We start from the raw sequence: 12810 nt of genomic DNA on the forward strand, positions 1-12810 counted from the left end.
TGACCTTTGCCTGGGCCTAGCTAAAAAAGCATCCCTCCTTCCTCAGACCCCTAGAAGGATATTAAGACTGCAACTCAGGACACTATTTAGATAATACAAACATAGGGCATTTATTCATGCCTTGGGTTACTATAAAGTTCCCCAAGTAGTTCATTTGTTGAACTTGAGCAAAAACAGAACTTAAGTTGTGCTATGATGAAGCATTAACGAAGCTTTTAACTGTTTGAACTGTAATGATTATCAAGTCAGCGTTTGTGCTATAAAGAGACCGACACGTGAACTTCCTCTTTTCACAGATCAAGAGAAATTCATAGAAATACCCCTCTGACCGAGCTTGACAGGAAAAAGGTGGGTATGTTCAGTAAAACACCTGGCGAACACTATTCAAGGAAACCTATACTGATACACACCATTTGCCACTTGAGCAACTCTTCTAAATTTAATCAACCTTACCACGTAGCGATGATGTGATGAGCAAAGCTCTGACAGTCATGGCTGTCACTCAGTGAGATCCAGAGCTGACAGGAGATTATCAGCGATGACCTCTGCTGACAGGAAACAACCGCATCCTGACCCGCTACGACACCAAATCTCACCAATGATCTCTCCATATGCCGAAAATTATTCAGAAGAAGTGTTTTGATCTTGGGTAATCTTTCGCTTCTTCATGACCTTCAAGGCTCTCGACACTTTATTTTCTTCTCCTTCAGGCCAAGCACTGAAAGGCCACCAGCCAGTGGCAGCTGCATACCAAGCTTGACTGAGGACATAGCTTTTCAAAGCACTGATAAAGAAAAACAGGAAGCGAGAAGTTCAAACAGGAAATACTTCTGTTGTACTATTAAGGCCAATTAAGACCACGGAGGTCTGACAGAGACAGTAAAAAGAGATTGATTACAAGGGGGCGAATGGTTATACAGTATTTAAGGGTAATTCTGTGCAAGGCTTCATGCTTCAGGGTAACTTTCAGTCTGTAGTATAAGCACCTATTGCTAAAATCACCATGCCACTGACTTTAGTAAAATATTATTTGTTGAATTATTTGGTGTAGTAAACATTTTCTCCCATAGATTATGCTGGGGCCCAAGAGTTAACATACCACACTGCTACATATAATGTGTATTTTTCGATTACCTAAGATCATGTTACAAAATTTGACCATGAATCATCCAAAATACAGTGTAATAGTTTTAAAAAATATGAATATCAGATAAAAAGGTACTATGATTTAACCCCAGGACAGTATTTCTTTAACATTTTTGTCAGCATCAGTAGGTTTGGATAGCTTGTTAATATGAAACTTGAAAAGTGAAAGAGGGGAAAGAAAACACACCTCAGCGTCATAGTTTGTGGTTATCGAAAAGGTTTCTGGGAGGGGTGTTCTAATACTGAAAGAAGTTTTTGAATCATGCATGGAGTTCTTTGTGCTTGTGTTGCGTTGTACTCCACAATGATTATTCGTTCTAAAAGTCCATATCTACTTGCCTCACTCTGGGGAAGTTGCTTCCACACTAATGTGTCTGGATTTTTCTGTTTGCACACAATCCCGACTGAAATGCCTCGGACACAAAATCAGGATACCTTTCAGCTCTCCTAACCACAAGAACCTGTTGTGATTCAGTCTGAGACCTTTATAAATTTGCTCCAGTCATCCGACTGTTAACCTCTTTTGTATGAATGCATACATCTTTTGTGTGTCATTTGTCTGTAACCTGCTAAAAAAGTCCATGTCGGAAGCAGGGTGTGGGCATGCAGAGCACCCTTCCCTCAACTCACCCTGAAAACGAGGTCAGCCTCCTCACACCTGGGACAGGGAGCATTCAGGATGTTCACCTGGGACAGGTAGTGTTCACGTTCTCATTCAGGCTGTGTTATGCTGCACTAAGGCCCTGCTGCTCACCTGCTCCAACAGGCAAAATTCATCCTGACTGTCTGAGGACAAATGAGCCCATTCATCTGGAGGCTTCTATTGACAAACTGGGGGGCAAGTACAGTACAAATACCTAGAAGGGCTCAGGGGAGTGGGCGTCTGGACCTGCCATCCTCTTCCGCACCCATATAATGTCCCACACCATTCCCAGCCTCGGTCCCGCTCCTCTCGCTTTCATTCACAGGTAACTGGAGAAAGCTATGAGTGGGGGAGTTGAGGGCATCTTGAAACAATGCCAGGAGTGAACGGATAGGACCCAGGTGCCTACCCCTGGATGGATCCTCTGGACACTCCCACTGGAAAATGATGACCAGAGAGAGAACAGGAGGACAGTAGAAGCCCACAGAGACCTGATGTGCCAAGCTCAAACTCCCAAGCTGTTCAAGTCGCTATTGTAGACCAACGATAGTTGCTTGTGAGGTGGATTAAGTGACAGAGCTGCTCTGTGGCTGCCCTGAATTTAATTTCAAGCCTCCTTAATTCTCATGGACCAACTTGTCCTTGCAACAAAGCATAGCTACCCCTAATGCACTGAGGTATTCAGGTTCTTCTAGATTACCTGCTTCCACTAAAAGCAAGAATCAAGTTTGCATAAATGCAGAGGCACACCAGAGAAACCTTGACATGGCTGCTAAATTTCACAGGAGCCAGATCTCATTTCAGTCTTGCAAGTCCAGTCGCTCAAGCGGAAAACAGTACATGAGGTGAGGGCATTCCTAAGCAACTTTTTTCCATTTATCTTCGGGAAAACATTTTGTTGTGTCTCTGACTTTAATATAGATAAGCACACATGGTTACATGTACGGGCCATTTTTATTCAGAGGAAACAATCAGCAAAAAAAAAGCACCATGTGAATAATGAGAGAGGTGAAAGTGTTATTTCTAATGTGAAAATGGTGTGATGATTGCTCTTAGATCCAAACAACAGATGAAAGAAGAAGGAAAAAAAAGCTTGATTTCTAGACAGCATGACTGCTGTGTGTTATTTACTTTTGTGTTCTCTCTTCCATAGTTTTGTTTTTTCACTGGTCTCTCTATGCTCTGCTCTTTTCCCTTTGCTTTCCCTCCACCTTCCAAATAGTCATGGCAAATGACTGTCCTTCTTTGAGCCTGGTTATGCTGGAGCTCTCTTCCTGTTAGAGGGGCGTTCTTCCTCTTCACCATCGCAGAGTGCTGCTCAAAGGGGTTCATCAGATCACTGGGGTTCTCTCTCTAATACTGTCGGGTGTTTATCTTATTGCATAACGCACCATGAGAGGACTTTCATTGTGCATTGGTGCTATATGTATAAAAAAACAAAAAATACATAAGGTCAGTAAGACTTTAGTCTTTAGCTGTTACATTGACAGCCTTAACTTTCGTGCGCTGAACAGACAAACCTGCTTACACAACTTCTGTTTTACTTCAAACAAGTTTCAGAACAGGAGCTGTATGCAGACCTGGAACCATAACACCGCAGATGCCAGAATTCAGTGGAGACAGAAATTATCAGAGGCATCATACATGCGCACATTCACACATGCACTGGAGACTTATCTGTTGATGATCGGTATGAAAAAGGTGTTCTGCTCACTCATTGGCTCAGTGGGATGTTGCAACCCCAGCACCTAACTGGTCCTTATCTCCCCTGAGCAGACTGCACAGCTTGATATGCATCTGTCATATCTGTCGGAAAGAAAGACACAGCGGTGAGAACACGATGAGTCAAAAAAAAAACGGTCAGTGACATAAACTCACTTCCCTGTGGTTTCTGCATGACCATGATCATTAGCGTGTTTGTTTGGAGTCCTTGGCTGAGAAGATGTTCGACTCAAATGCACTGTACACGGTAACGGATGCACGATATTAAACGCAACTATTTGCATGCTGTTGGATGCTGTACAACACCTGATCACGGACTGTGCTTGTACGCCTGCACAGGTGTACATATGTGCATTCCTACCGTCACGTAAGAAAACACACAAGAAGCCAAAAGCAGACTGTCATCATTCCATCGTGGCCATCGCCATAACTACAGATAAGGCCCTGTCCTCTTGTCGTCACAGAAGCCTTACATCAGTGCCATCAACTGCTGTGGCTAGCAGAGCCTCTGACTGTGCGGGTATGAATATCTATGTGAGGGCTATCTGAACTGATAAGAGCTGAGAGACAGCAGAGCAACACGTTTACTCCTGCGCTGCTCACGGTACTAAAGGTTGCCCAGGACAGAGATGATGGTGAGAGGTTTTACTGTCATAGGGAGCTTCCCCGTATATGTTCCTGACACAAGCACACCTACAGACAACCAACAAGAAATGCTCAAACAGATCCTCCATAACACCTCAGGCATCCCATCCTCTCCTCTTACTGGGTGAGGCCAGTGGTCATGTGGGCAGGTATAATCTCACTTCTCTTGCTCTGGCGAAGTCGAGTCCATTTCTCTGTTGCTATGTTTATGCCCCTGATTGACTTTTAGCTTGCCAAACCATCATTAATTGGCATCACACAAGCATACACATACACACACACTCACAAACATACACATGCACACGCACACAAATGCGGAGCATCTAATCCAGCTAATCCACCCAGCCAATTGGTAACATGGTTAATCACCCATGTAAAAAATAAAAACACGACCAAATTGACTGATAGAATTATTCCATTTACATGTCTGATTAAAACATTTCACAACTGCCATGGTTCACTGGAGAGCATCTTGGAAAAAAAAAGAAAAGAAAACAACCCATGAAAATTAATTAAAAGTCAGCGCTGTAAATGGCTTCATTCAATTATTGGTGCAAATAACAAGCTCTGTAGTATGATAACTGGCACGTACAGACACATCAAATTAGCTGAGGAAGAAAAATATGGAATCAGGCAGCCACTTTGAAACTCTTTAAAAAGGGCAGGACGGACTTCTTGAACAGGAGACACTTTCTCCAAACAAGGGAAGCACTCTCCTGAAAGGGAAGAATGAACATTTTACAACACGCTTTCAGGCGGCAGAAATGCTCGCTGGACACAAGCTCATTTGACCTTGGGTCACTACCCGACAGCCTTTGCTCCTTGTGTGACATCATAGGCTGCGGCCGGTCACGGCGAAGTGTGGTGAGACTGTAGGGTGCGGGACCGAACAGGAAAGCGGAGCACACAGAAGCAGAGAAAGGCAAAATGAGACAAAGGAAAAGTGTGGCGGCCGAGAGAGAGCTCTCTGATTTGTTTCCTTGGCAGGATGACAAAACTGTGTGGAATGCAGCGGAGAGGGAAAAGAGAAGTGATCGCAAAGAACGAAAAGAGGGGAAAATACAGTAGAGAGACTGGTGGAGAGGGGCTGGCTGACCAAGCTAAAATGCCAGGGCCTTCCATTGATTCACTTCCCCTTTCCCACCCTATTAACATTCTCTCTATCGTATCCAAAACTATTCAGCTATTAGCTAAATGCCTTCTGTTCCTTTCAGTATTAAAAATAATCCCTAGACACTGACACGAAAAGACTTATATACACTGAAGTTCGAAACAATGTGTACACAACACAGTAAAGCCAGCAGAATTGACAGTGATTGTGACTTTAGATATACAGATGCCCGTGTGCACACACACACACACACACACACACACACACACACACACACACACACACACACACACACACACCACACACACACACAAGCACACACACTCAAACGCAAATACAATTACAGTGGAGAGGGCTGCCTCTGTCAGCTACATTTCACAGTGGCCTATCACGGCCAGGCTTACCAGGCCTGAGGCCAACCGAGGCTTGCTCACTGGGTAAACACCGCCACCTCGGCCACATGGAGCACGCAATCCCGGTCACACACACAGCCTAGCTGATTAATGGAGTGTGAGCATTAGATATGACAGGATTAGTAAGCCTCTGTGATAAAGAGTTCCAAAAAGCCACTGTGGTTCCTTTCAGCATCGCTTGTGTCCATACATTGTCCGCTGACTATGGACTCCTTTCAAGCCAGCAAGGCAAAGTGGTCCGAAACAGCACCTTGGCATAATGTTCCGTTTTTAATTTGAAAGTGATGAAATGTTCTGCCTCTGTGAAGTATTTTTAATACTGACATTATACTTCACAGGCCGTATACTGAAAGCTGGCAGGAGATCCAAGTTTCTAGGGGACGCGCGCACACACACACACACACACACACACACACACACACACACACACACACACACACACACACACACACACACACACACACACACACACACACGTACAGTATCAAAGGACGTGAGAAGGGAACATTAGCAAGTCCCAACTCCAGGCCACAGGTTCTTAGTGTTCGTTGGGCCTTTTTAAACAGTGTGAAGGTGCCTGCTTTCAGTGCTGACAGAAGTGTATCCACTCATAAGGTGGTTTATTAAGAAGACTGAACTGCAGCCACATGTTTACACAATGCTAAGTCAGGTCATGAGTCATTTGTACAGTTATTCAACAGTTTGAATGTAGTTTGGCTTCATTATATACCCATCATGTGACAGTAGTCAGCCAGAGTGCCCCCCTCCACGGCTCCATAGCTGCTCTTCACTGCTCTGTGGTCTCTGCTCATGCCCGTCTCCCACCCTCAACCCCCCCAACATCTACTGGCGCCTGTACGGTTAGTTAGGGATTGCCACAGGACATCATGTGACAAACAAGCAAACACGTTGCCACACGCGTGCGCGCATGCACACACACACACACACACACACACACACACACACACACACACACACACACACACACACACACACACACGGGCACGCACACGCACACATCAGCAGACGTACAAGCATGTAAACTACAAGCATCAACACACTCATTCGTCATTCTCCCTCCGTCGACTTCTTTCATGTGGGCTAACTTGAATGGGCAGTGGTGCTTCTCAACAATAGAATCCATTCTACTGGCAGCATCAAGGCTGTGCGTCCATGTGTGTTAGTCCCAGCAGCGGCCAGACACACCTTGAGGCAAAATGTTATCACTTACTCACTGCACTTATGGCCTTGCCAAGTCCAGAATTTGTTACTTGTTTTTCTATGTGACAAGTTAATTAATGTTAGTTATGAATCAGAGAGTTTCCACACTATTTATATGCTCTCTCTTTTGACAAGACTACTGCTATTAATATTTCGTGGAAAAGAGAAAATTAAGGTTTCATGCACTTTGATTTATTTGGGGGATTTCTCAATTTTGTTAAGTATGAATGTTGGAACAACAAGAAATGTGAATATCTTGAAAACACGCTGTTATGAAGATAACACCCTGTTGATCCTCAGACGCATTAATCGATCTCCTTACCTAGAGTATTCAATCCAGCCTAGCCTCCCTTGAACCCCCTCCTCCCCCCACTTTCCCCTTCTTGTCTGGCACACCTCCAATGACTGAAACTCTAGACAGTGTTGGTTCTGCCCTTTCTACAAAATTTAGGAAGCCATTAGCAACATCAAATCATTACTGGAGGAAAAAGGAGAGAGTGAGAGAGAAAAAAGAGAAAAAGCGTAAGAGAAAGAACAACAGACGCATAGAGAAACAGAGACAGAGATATCAGATATCTCCTCTTTTCAGTGAGTCAATTACAATAATGCGCAGGTAGCGATTTTACTAATACATAATGGAATGATAGATGTAAAACAAAGTAAAGCAAAGAGAGTACACTGCTCTCTTTACTCTAGGTAGGCCTCGCAACTGCAGCGATGTCAACATATCCATCTCATGTCCACACAATTAGCATAAAAAACAAGTGGAGATGACAAAGATGCACATGAAACAATGACAACACGCAACTGATTCCTCTTTTCATGCCCCCCAAAAGTTCTGCTTTTTTCTGACTCTCACTCTCAGTTACTTTCTCTCTGTCATTACCGCACCATCACCAACACTAATCCAGTTCAAATGTAAACAAGCTTAGGTTTTCATTCTTCACTTAAACCGTATCAAATGTATCAAAGCCAAGGCTCAGTGGTGTCCCTGGCTATGGAGGGGTCAGACAGGGGCCACGCGGGGCCACACACTCTACTCAATTAGCCCAAGAGCCAGTTAGTCTGTCCGACCAACACCGTGTGTGATCCAGCACGTGTATGTGCCACACGGAAACAGTCAGTGAGCGCACATCCATGAGTCTGTGTGCGTACTCAGTGCGATGGGCGAGCGCGTAATCATATGTGAGTGTGTGTGACTGGATGTAAATGGTGCTGTCTTGTGGGTTAATAGGTCAGTTCATGGTTATAAAAGGCATGTGTATGTGTATATAATCAAGCGTGTGCATGTGTGTGTGTGCGTGCGTGCGTGTGCCTGTATGTGTGTCCACCAGAGACATAAAGTCTCAAAGCTCCATCAACCAAAAAGGGAAAATATGTGAAAGGTTGTCTGCAGGCTAAGGACAATAATGCCGTCTGTGTCTGCACCAACATTATTTCTCTGGTTAAGTCAGAAGCCCCGGAGGAGTCCTAGATGGCCTTGAGAGTGCGTCGCCTCTTTTTCTAGCCACCCTGAATATTCTTTTATTTTCCCTTCTTTTAAACACAGGACAGCACAGAGTACAATCCCTTTCCCAGAAGCTGCTGAAAGCTACATCTGTTCTTTAGTTTACTGTGTTAAACAGCCATTTTCAAACACGAACAAATTACAAAACACAACTATTTAATCAAACAGCCACAAGATATAAAATGGAAGTAGATAAGATTAATTACAAGAAATAAACGGACTAAATTTGTCCATTTAGTGGGTGAACCAAAATCCTCACTGCAGTCTAATTTTAAAAGCCACATCATGCTTGCACCCAGAGGGGACTCTTACTGCCTATACTGAATGGTTTTCTCTAGATAAAATCCTTGCGTTTACCCTTTGACCCTTGCTCCAACATGTCGTTGCATCCATGCTTGATACATATGTGGGACTCAACCACAACTAAAGCTATCATTATTTAATTATCTTGTTCTGTCATGGAACAGCAGGAGGACATAAAGCATCCCAGGAGACTTTAATTATCATTTTTTTTTCTGTTCAAACTGCATGAGCTATAAATATTTTATTGCCTATTCACAAGCGGAAGGCAACTGGATACAAACAAACAAACAAATTAGGAAGGGTGAGTCTACCACACTCAGCCCTATAAAATTACCCAAATAAAATCTAAGATAATAATATTCTTCTTTTTAATGTATTGCCATCAGAGTGACTTCTTCCTAATCAAGCAATCAGTACCATTATGGTCCAAATATTTTCTGGGCCCCGGAGGTCCCTTTGGGGCCCGCCAGTATAAGGGATCCTCCTCCCAATCTGAGTCCCAAGCCAATCACTCTTCCTCAGGCATTCAGCTGTCAATCTGACCCTGATCTGGGAACCCGGTCTTATCTGATCCCTCAAGCCTCCCCTGAGGATAAGAAGCTGAGGTGGTGGGGCATCCCAGCGAAGCCAAGCCATGTCTACATACCTCCCAATAACAAGTTATTGCCTAACCTTCAATCAGAGATGTGCAACCTGTGAGAATGTGTCCAAATACACGGTTTCAAGGGTGTTAATATGCGATCCAGATTGCAAAATGTGTTTAAATGAAGATGAAAATGTGTTAACTGTTAGCTAGCTTTGACAAGGTGAAACTCTTTAAAACCATCATAAAACCAAAGGCTATAGAGCCATAAATTAAAATCGTTTCCACATTATAGGGGGGAAAAAAAGGCTTATTTCTACTAATGCATTCATATCTAAGCAGCATTTTAATGATGTTGAAACACCAATATCTAAAAATGTAGGGACAGTAGTCCTGGACTTATTTGCAGGTTTTTTATTGCATGAACAGTAAAAATTGTGTTAATGTGAGTAGAGAGACCATTCCTTCAAGAAACAGGGATACTGGTCAAATACTGGTACCAGCTCATACTGGCCCAGTTGACTGACTGGCAAAAGCCAGTGTTTATTTGTTGCATTGTATCATCTCTGCAAAAGCTGGAATGTCCTAAATCGTGTGATGAAGAGCTGAAAGACTGAAAAAAAATTATCAGTATCAGCTATCAGTCAAACTCCTATATTAAAAACTGATATTGGCAGCAGCCCCAGAATTTCACAAGCATCCCCTAGTTTTTACGTTACAGTGACAAATCCCAAACAAAAAACTAAATATTCACTTAAAAGGCCCTGTCAGTGTGTTTGTCCTCGTCTCCGTGTGTATGACATTGTATCAGTGCATGGACCTGTCTCCTTCCCTTTATCGACAGATTCCATCATGTAGAAATAAGCTCTGTCAGGTCCTGTAGCTAATCGTCCCAAGCCTCGTCCATCAGACCCAGATTCAATTGGAGCCTTTTAATTAATAATGCCGTTTATCGAGGGGAACATCAGGCGCTGGAAGGGGGGGGGGGGCAGTGGCAGGGGGCAGCCATTGGGAGCTCGTCTTTGTAATTGGGACGCCTGATTAAGCTCCAGAGGAAGCTTTTTAGCTAGCAAGGTTATCAGTGCTCCTCCCTCTGCCTGTCATCATCTTCTCAATGTGGGCTCCTGTTGTCCGTCGCTCTTGTCTTGTCATTTTGATTTTATTATCTTCTCCAACAGGTTCCTCTCTTATTCTGTTCTCATCTACTCTTAGCTGCCTTCCACAGGTGTCAGACATGAGAATCTTTCATTGGTGTGTTACACTATACATCTAAGTAGATAATATTTCACTTTTTAACGGAAGTCCTTGATGTTTCAGCCTGAGTCATACCGCAGAAAATGAGGCTCAGCACTCGGAGAGCTGGACAGCTCCTGTCTGGCCTGTTGTGAATCGAGACTTATTGATCCCAGCGGGCTGTGGTTAGCACCATGATACTCTTTCTACACATCCTGTTTGTCCCTCTTAATTATTGCTACCCCAAAATGGATCCATACAATTCCCCTGATACTCAGTAGCTTTCTCTTTATTCTTCATTTTCCTCATTTTCTACCCCACCACCCCCAGCTTCTCTGGGGTCCCTGGAGTATTATTTCTAACGGTAGGGTTTGTAATGCCAGTCTGGTGCAGACATGGCTGACGTATATTGGTGCGCAGTGATTCAGACTTACCAATGGTGCATGGCGATAATGAGAAAACGCCCACAACTGTCAACTAAGACTTCATCCTGCTGTAGGCTTTGTTTGTGCTGTAACTTGGTAATGAGCGCACAAAACCAGATAATATCACTGCAGGATCTGATTCTGCGCAGATCACACATAATTGGGGGGGGGGCTGTTGGTTAATAATCAGCAACATGATGAGACATCATAAAGGCATTCAGGGACCTTAATGTAAACTGTGTAGAAATTTATCATCTGTTGACCTCTAAAAGAACGCCAGAGCTCAGTGAGGAAACGAGGAGATTGATTTAGGTGTCAAAGCAAGAGGAAAGAGAGGGGAAGGGAGATGAAGCAGCAGCTAATTTTATTGTTGTGAGTTACAGCGCCCGACACATCAAACAACATTTGTGTAAGCGTAGGTCTAAAACGTGTCTTCCTCTCTCTCTCCCTCCCTCCCATCCTCTCTAGGTATGCTGCGATCTCTGAGGAACGTTCCACCCTGTCTCTGACTCTTAACCCCACCTTTACCTCTTTAAAACTCTGTCTTAAAAAACTGTAAAGCTAGTTAAAACTCTGTCCTGCTCTGACCTTGGTTTAACTCTATTTTTTTTTCACCCCCCCCAAGCATTCAATCACGGGAGCGCCGTAGAGATTTTACAGAGAAAGGAAAACATCAGGTGCAGAGACAGAAAGTCTCATAGTTTTAAATTATTCTTCTTATGAAACCCAATGCTTATACGACTAACAACAATAAGAAATGAATCATCGTGGTTAAAAACGAACCAAAACTCTTGTAATAAAACATATTAATGTCCCGTGTGACTAATATCTGAAGGGGGAGATAACAGTGTACACGGGGCGCGCTGTGATCCTAGTCTGTCTGTTTAGAAAAGACGTGTAAATCATCAAAAAAAAAGTCTTAAAATGTGTCACAAGAGAGAGCCAGATAAGAGAATCAGGGAGGGAGGGCTGGAAGGATGAGAGGAGTGCTTACATACCAGTATGTTTATCAGTGATCATGCAAACACTTGAATAACCTTGACATCTCCAAATGGCTTTTTTTTTTTGTTTTGTTAACACACATCGTCTACTTGAAGGATTTTTTTTTTAAACATACTTTTATTTAATTTAAGTTTCACTTAAATGGAACGACTGTAGATATTAAATGGCATTTTTATCAAAACAAAATAACAACTGACAGAATCAACAGATTTTGTTAGGTAATTTTGTTATTGTTTAGTCTTCGTTAGAGGAAAACAGGAAGAGATTTTTCATTTTTTTCATCCTGCAAACTTCTGTAGAGGGAAAAAAACCCCGAAAAACTTTAGTGGCCCAGAAAATGTATTTTCTCAACAAGCCTTTTCAAAAATGAGCAACAGGGTCCTACAAATGTGAAGAGGTTTTCATTTAAATATAAATATTTCTGTGTTCACTGCTTTGAAGTGGGCTCAGTTTAAAGTATGTCAAATATGTCTCTGTACCAATTATGAATCAGCAAGATGGGAATCGTTTAATTCATGGACTGTTTCATTATATTACTATCAAACCACATCAGTAAAGTCCTGATAGCCATTAGCAGTAACCGCTCAGTGTTAAACTCTTACTTTGTCCAACGTTAACCTTGATGTTACCTACGACAGTTTAATGAAACGGATATACTACTTGAGATCCCATCTCCTGGAGCTTTAAGTACTCTCCTTTATCAGTCAGTAAATATTTCCGATGCTCAATTTAACAAATGGTGTTTGTCCACACCTTACCTTCAAGAAAGAACAAAACGAAACTATAAAAAGATCAGAAAAAAGAAAATGCTAATTTTCATTTATGGAAATCCCCAAACTGTCTAGTGGTTTACTCA

The sequence above is a fragment of the Archocentrus centrarchus genome, chromosome 5, assembly GCF_007364275.1.
Source record: "Archocentrus centrarchus isolate MPI-CPG fArcCen1 chromosome 5, fArcCen1, whole genome shotgun sequence".
Lineage (NCBI taxonomy): Eukaryota > Metazoa > Chordata > Actinopteri > Cichliformes > Cichlidae > Archocentrus > Archocentrus centrarchus.